Source organism: Triturus cristatus, chromosome 5_1, assembly GCF_964204655.1.
Source record: "Triturus cristatus chromosome 5_1, aTriCri1.1, whole genome shotgun sequence".
NCBI lineage: Eukaryota > Metazoa > Chordata > Amphibia > Caudata > Salamandridae > Triturus > Triturus cristatus.
In genome coordinates this window covers 288,512,466-288,519,909 of record NC_140587.1, presented here as the reverse complement: position 1 = coordinate 288,519,909, position 7,444 = coordinate 288,512,466, and the positions used below count along the sequence as shown (strand labels likewise).

Here is a 7,444-nt window from a genome sequence, read left to right as displayed (position 1 = left end):
AAAATGGAATTCAAGTTTTGTCAAAAGTGTGATTCAAACCCACGCCTCCAGGAGAAACTGCGGCCTTACACAGCGCCTTAGACCACTCGGCCATCATGACCCCATGCTGCTTTTTCATCTAAAGGGTGAGAAAGATATTAGGAACCAAAAAATGCACAGAGCTTAGGCCAATAGTGGCTAGAGCAAGAAAAAAACTCACTGCACTCTTCCAAGAAGACAATCCTATAAGCCACTGCGAGGGAAATGATCATATTTCTCAAGAAAAAAAGTAGAGTAAACACAGGACTGTCTGAAGTGGGATATGAAGCCACGCCTCCAGAGGAGACTGCGACCTGAACGCAGCGTCTTAGACCCCTCGGCCATCCTGACTTGCTTTCCCAGCATCTTCCAGAGGCCAGACAGCCATGCAGGTGAGGTACTGAAAAGGAATGCCCTCAATTTATTTATCCTATTATATGCACTTCCAACAGATCTTTGAACAATCTGTACAGAGCAGGACCTATGGAGAACTCTTTAGAACTTTGAGGCGAACAAAGAGAAAGTGCTATTCACCAGCCACTTGAACGGCTCAAAGCTGCTTTGAAATTGAGACAATAGCCACCTCTTGGCTGGCTAAAGCAATTTCAACAAGGGATCTCAAAGTCACAACATAGGGTGGAGTATGCAAATTTAAGCAGCCCCTGATCAAAGCCCTGAGGAAATTGCTGTAAGTGTGCTGGAGTCCAGTTGTCTACCAGATGCATGGCATTCTTCCAAATTTGCAGGGCCCGTCTGGCCAGGGCATACAAGAGCATGACTCTTCCAGATGACCTCTTACATGGGTCCTATGCTCATTTGGTAAGGATTGCGCTTTGTCAGCAAGACGTTATAGAACCTAAATATATGAGAAACCCCATCTCTCTTGACAAGAGGAGAACGGAATAACGTGTCAGGTGAAGACCAATAGAAGCAACTTCCATCAGATGTTAACCTGATAAAGGAGATTAAATCTCCAAAAGGCATGTCAGAAGTGGGATTCGAACCCACAGCTCCAAAGGAGACTGTGGTCTAAACACAGCGCCTTAGACCTCTCGGCCATCCTGACAGTATAGGCTTTTAAGAAATTAATAAAAGTTACTCAGAAAGGTCTACCTCCATGCAAGCCTGAAATAATTTAAACCTTCAAACACAAGGTGCAACTTTATGCACAGGACAATAAACACAGAAGAACACATATGAAGGCACTTTATTTCACAGGTATACAGTTTTCATGCTTTTAGAACACCACATACCTCTCACCAGCTATTTAGGGTCCTGTATCCGGCTCACAACATTTCCTTGTACACAAACAACTACAGCACAGGAAGTAGGAAGGCAATAGGAGGGGCAGTTTATGCAAATTTATGCTGCCAATGTGCCTTGCAGATTCATGCAGGATTTCTAGATCCTTGCTGGATACAAGAGAGTAGGCCTTGTTCCAGATAAACTATCCCTAGCAGGGAAAGTCTGAGCACAGGCACTCTTTTGCTCTTTAGCCCCTGGCCTGGGACTCACCCTCACTTGCTGAGGCGTGAAATTCTGCATACCAACTTTGCACAGAAGGTATGTTTGTGGTTGTTTGGGGATGGGTGGGAGGTCAAGAGCAGGGAAAAGCAGGTCTCCTTCACTACTAGACTCCTCTTCTATGCCTCCCTGCCATTCACTCACTCTGTCTTTGTTTCATTCTCTCCTTCCACAACACTCCTTCTCACTCACTCGCTCTATCACTTGTATTTTTGCCCTTGCTCTGCATTCTATAGTGGAAACATCTCTTGAATGAAGCATCTGAAAATGACGTGACATAAAATTTAAAACCACCTTATTGGAAACCTAAAACATCACAAGACTTAATGTAACCCATTTCTTTCATAAAAAAGATTTTTAAAGTACCCCACAAAAGAAATATAAAACACCACGAGTGCTAGAAGAATATTACATTAACGTTAAAGATAGAATAGGGCAAATGCATTTGCAGTTGAAACTGAAGTTTGGTACTTATTCAGATATTATTTACATTGCCAATTTTTAGCTGAGATTCTAAAGGAACTGAGAGAGAAAATGGAATTCAAGTTTTGTCAGAAGTGGGATTCGATCCCACGCCTCCAGGAGAGACTGCGGCCTTAACGCAGCGCCTTAGACCACTCGGCCATCCTGACCCCATGCTGTTTTATCATCTAAAGGGTGAGAAAGATATTAGGAACCAAAAAATGCACAGAGCTTAGGCCAATAGTGGCTAGAGCAAGAAAAAAACTCACTGCACACTTCCAAGAAGACAATCCTATAAGCCACTGCGAGGGAAATGATCATATTTCTCAAGAAAAAAAGTAGAGTAAACACAGGACTGTCAGAAGTGGGATTTGAACCCACGCCTCCAGAGGAGACTGCGACCTGAACGCAGCGCCTTAGACCACTCGGCCATCCTGACTTGCTTTCCCAGCATCTGCCAGAGACCAAACAGCCATGCAGGTGAGGTACTGAAAAGGTATGCCCTCAATTTATTTATCCTATTATATGCACTTCCAACAGATCTTTGAACAATCTGTACAGAGCAGGACCTATGGAGAACTCTTGAGAACTTTGAGGCGAACAAAGAGAAAGTGCTATTCACCAGCCACTTGAACGGCTCAAAGCTGCTTTGAAATTGAGACAATAGCCACCTCTTGGCTGGCTAAAGCAATTTCAACAAAGGATCTCAAAGTCACAACATAGGGTGGAGTATGCAAATTTAAGCAGCCCCTGATCAAAGCCCTAAGGAAATTGCTGTAAGTGTGCTGGAGTCCAGTTGTCTACCAGATGCATGGCATTCTTCCAAATTTGCAGGGCCCGTCTGGCCAGGGCATACAAGAGCATGACTCTTCCAGATGACCTCTTACATGGGTCCTATGCTCATTTGGTAAGGATTGCGCTTTGTCAGCAAGACGTTATAGAACCTAAATATATGAGAAACCCCATCTCTCTTGACAAGAGGAGAACGGAATACCGTGCCAAGTGAAGACCAACAGATGCAACTTCCATCAGATGTTAACCTGATAAAGGAGATTAAATCTCCAAAAGGCATGTCAGAAGTGGGATTCAAACCCACACCTCCAAAGGAGACTGTGGCCTAAACACAGCGCCTTAGACCTCTCGGCCATCCTGACAGTATAGGCTTTTAAGAAATGAATAAAAGTTACTCAGAAACGTCTACCTCCATGCAAGCCTGAAATAATTTAAACCTTCAAACACAAGGTGCAACTTTATGCACAGGACAATAAACACAGAAGAACACATACGAAAGCACTTTATTTCACAGGTATACAGTTTTCATGCTTTTAGAGCACCACATACCTCTCACCAGCTATTTAGGGTCCTGTATCCGACTCACAACATTTCCTTGCCTGCGACCTCTCTCTCTACACAAACAACTACAGCACATGAAGTAGGAAGGCAATACGTGGGGCAGTTTATGCAAATTTATGCTGCCAATGTGCCTTGCAGATTCATGCAGGATTTTTAGATCCTTGCTGGATACAAGAGAGTAGGCCTTGTTCCAGATAAACTATCCCTAGCAGGGAAAGTCTGAGCACAGGCACTCTTTTGCTCTTTAGCCCCTGGCCTGGGACTCACCCTCACTTGCTGAGGCGTGAAATTCTGCATACCAACTTTGCACAGAAGGTATGTTTGTGGTTGTTTGGGGATGGGTGGGAGGTCAAGAGCAGGGAAAAGCAGGTCTCCTTCACTACTAGACTCCTCTTCTATGCCTCCCTGCCATTCACTCACTCTGTCTTTGTTTCATTCTCTCCTTCCACAACACTCCTTCTCACTCACTCGCTCTATCACTTGTATTTTTGCCCTTCCTCTGCATTCTATAGTGGAAACATCTCTTGAATGAAGCATCTGAAAATGACGTGACATAAAATTTAAAACCTCCTTATTGGAAACCTAAAACATCACAAGACTTAATGTAACCCATTTCGTTCGTAAAAAAGATTTTTAAAGTACCCCACAAAACAAATATAAAACACCACGAGTGCTAGAAGAATATTACACTAACGTTAAAGATAGAATAGGGCAAATGCATTTGCAGTTGAAACTGAAGTTTGGTACTTATTCAGATATTATTTACATTGCCAATTTTTAGCTGAGATTCTAAAGGAACCGAGAGAGAAAATGGAATTCAAGTTTTGTCAGAAGTGGGATTCATACCCACGCCTCCAGAAGAGACTGTGATCTTAAGGCAGCGCCTTAGACCACTCGGCCATCCTGACCCCATGCTGTTTTTCATCTAAAGGGTGAGACAGATATTAGGAACCAAAAAATGCACAGAGCTTAGGCCAATAGTGGCTAGAGCAAGAAAAAAACTCACTGCACTCTTCCAAGAAGACAATCCTATAAGCCACTGCGAGGGAAATGATCATATTTCTCAAGAAAAAAAGTAGAGTAAACACTGGACTGTCAGAAGCGGGATTTGAACCCACGCCTCCAGAGGAGACTGCGACCTGAACGCAGCGCCTTAGACCACTCGGCCATCCTGACTTGCTTTCCCAGCATCTTCCAGAGGCCAGACAGCCATGCAGGTGAGGTACTGCAAAGGAATGCCCTCAATTTATTTATCCTATTATATGCACTTCCAACAGATCTTTGAACAATCTGTACAGAGCAGGACCTATGGAGAACTCTTTAGAACTTTGAGGCGAACAAAGAGAAAGTGCTATTCACCAGCCACTTGAACGGCTCAAAGCTGCTTTGAAATTGAGACAATAGCCACCTCTTGGCTGGCTAAAGCAATTTCAACAAGGGATCTCAAAGTCACAACATAGGGTGGAGTATGCAAATTTAAGCAGCCCCTGATCAAAGCCCTAAGGAAATTGCTGTAAGTGTGCTGGAGTCCAGTTGTCTACCAGATGCATGGCATTCTTCCAAATTTGCAGGGCCCGTCTGGCCAGGGCATACAAGAGCATGACTCTTCCAGATGACCTCTTACATGGGTCCTATGCTCATTTGGTAAGGATTGCGCTTTGTCAGCAAGACGTTATAGAACCTAAATATATGAGAAACCCCATCTCTCTTGACAAGAGGAGAACGGAATAACGTGCCAGGTGAAGACCAAGAGATGCAACTTCCATCAGATGTTAACCTGATAAAGGAGATTACATCTCCAAAAGGCATGTCAGAAGTGGGATTCGAACCCACGCCTCCAAAGGAGACTGTGGCCTAAACACAGCGCCTTAGACCTCTCGGCCATAATGACAGTTAAGGCTTTTAAGAAATGAATAAAAGTTACTCAGAAATGTCTACCTCCATGCAAGCCTGAAATAATTTAAACCTTCAAACACAAGGTGCAACTTTATGCACAGGACAATAAACACAGAAGAACACATACGAAGGCACTTTATTTCACAGGTATACAGTTTTCATGCTTTTAGAACACCACATACCTCTCACCAGCTATTTAGGGTCCTGTATCCGACTCACAACATTTCCTTGCCTGCGACCTCTCTCTCTACACAAACAACTACAGCACAGGAAGTAGGAAGGCAATAGGAGGGGCAGTTTATGCAAATTTATGCTGCCAATGTGCCTTGCAGATTCATGCAGGATTTCTAGATCCTTGCTGGATACAAGAGAGTAGGCCTTGTTCCAGATAAACTATCCCTAGCAGGGAAAGTCTGAGCACAGGCACTCTTTTGCTCTTTAGCCCCTGGCCTGGGACTCACCCTCACTTGCTGAGGCGTGAAATTCTGCATACCAACTTTGCACAGAAGGTATGTTTGTGGTTGTTTGGGGATGGGTGGGAGGGCAAGAGCAGGGAAAAGCAGGTCTTCTTCACTACTAGACTCCTCTTCTATGCCTCCCTGCCATTCACTCACTCTGTCTTTGTTTCATTCTCTCCTTCCACAACACTCCTTCTCACTCACTCGCTCTATCACTTGTATTTTTGCCCTTGCTCTGCATTCTATAGTGGAAACATCTCTTGAATGAAGCATCTGAAAATGACGTGACATAAAATTTAAAACCTCCTTATTGGAAACCTAAAACATCACAAGACTTAATGTAACCCATTTCGTTCGTAAAAAAGATTTTTAAAGTACCCCACAAAACAAATATAAAACACCACGAGTGCTAGAAGAATATTACACTAACGTTACAGATAGAATAGGGCAAATGCATTTGCAGTTGAAACTGAAGTTTGGTACTTATTCAGATATTATTTACATTGCCAATTTTTAGCTGATATTCTAAAGGAACTGAGAGAGAAAATGGAATTCAAGTTTTGTCAGAAGTGGGATTCAAACCCACGCCTCCAGGAGAGACTGTGGCCTTAACGCAGCGCCTTAGACCACTCGGCCATCCTGACCCCATGCTGCTTTTTCTTCTAAAGGGTGAGAAAGATATTAGGAACCATAAAATGCACAGAGCTTAGGCCAATAGTGGCTAGAGCAAGAAAAAAACTCACTGCACTCTTCCAAGAAGACAATCCTATAAGCCACTGCGAGGGAAATGATCATATTTCTCAAGAAAAAAAGTAGAGTAAACACAGGACTGTCAGAAGTGGGATTTGAACCCACGCCTCCAGAGGAGACTGCGACCTGAACGCAGCGCCTTAGACCACTCGGCCATCCTGAATTGCTTTCCCAGCATCTTCCAGAGGCCAGACAGCCATGCAGGTGAGGTACTGAAAAGGAATGCCCTCAATTTATTTATCCTATTATATGCACTTCCAACAGATCTTTGAACAATCTGTACAGAGCAGGACCTATGGAGAACTCTTTAGAACTTTGAGGCGAACAAAGAGAAAGTGCTATTCACCAGCCACTTGAACGGCTCAAAGCTGCTTTGAAATTGAGACAATAGCCACCTCTTGGCTGGCTAAAGCAATTTCAACAAGGGATCTCAAAGTCACAACATAGGGTGGAGTATGCAAATTTAAGCAGCCCCTGATCAAAGCCCTGAAGAAATTGCTGTAAGTGTGCTGGAGTCCAGTTGTCTACCAGATGCATGGCATTCTTCCAAATTTGCAGGGCCCGTCTGGCCAGGGCATACAAGAGCATGACTCTTCCAGATGACCTCTTACATGGGTCCTATGCTCATTTGGTAAGGATTGCGCTTTGTCAGCAAGACATTATAGAACCTAAATATATGAGAAACCCCATCTCTCTTGACAAGAGGAGAACGGAATAACGTGCCAGGTGAAGACCAATAGATGCAACTTCCATCAGATGTTAACCTGATAAAGGAGATTAAATCTCCAAAAAGCAATGTCAGAAGTGGGATTCGAACCCACGCCTCCAAAGGAGACTGTGGCCTAAACACAGCGCCTTAGACCTCTCTGCCATCCTGACAGTATAGGCTTTTAAGAAATGAATAAAAGTTACTCAGAAATGTCTACCTTCATGCAAGCCTGAAATAATTTAAACCTTCAAACACAAGGTGCAACGTTATGCAC

The 7,444-nt window shown here is 43.7% G+C and overlaps 4 non-coding genes across 4 annotated transcripts; all 4 read right to left on the bottom strand.

Moving 5' to 3' along the window:
• Positions 1–2,091: 2,091 nt before the first annotated feature.
• On the bottom strand, positions 2,092–2,174 carry TRNAL-AAG (transfer RNA leucine (anticodon AAG)). The gene has a single exon. It is a non-coding gene; the product is annotated as a tRNA-Leu (tRNA).
• Positions 2,175–2,360: 186 nt separating this feature from the next.
• Positions 2,361–2,443, bottom strand: TRNAL-CAG (transfer RNA leucine (anticodon CAG)). The gene has a single exon. It is a non-coding gene; the product is annotated as a tRNA-Leu (tRNA).
• A 2,007-nt stretch (positions 2,444–4,450) lies between these two features.
• On the bottom strand, positions 4,451–4,533 carry TRNAL-CAG (transfer RNA leucine (anticodon CAG)). Its single transcript has one exon. It is a non-coding gene; the product is annotated as a tRNA-Leu (tRNA).
• A 2,724-nt stretch (positions 4,534–7,257) lies between these two features.
• Positions 7,258–7,340, bottom strand: TRNAL-UAG (transfer RNA leucine (anticodon UAG)). The gene has a single exon. It is a non-coding gene; the product is annotated as a tRNA-Leu (tRNA).
• Between the last annotated feature and the right edge of the window lie 104 nt (positions 7,341–7,444).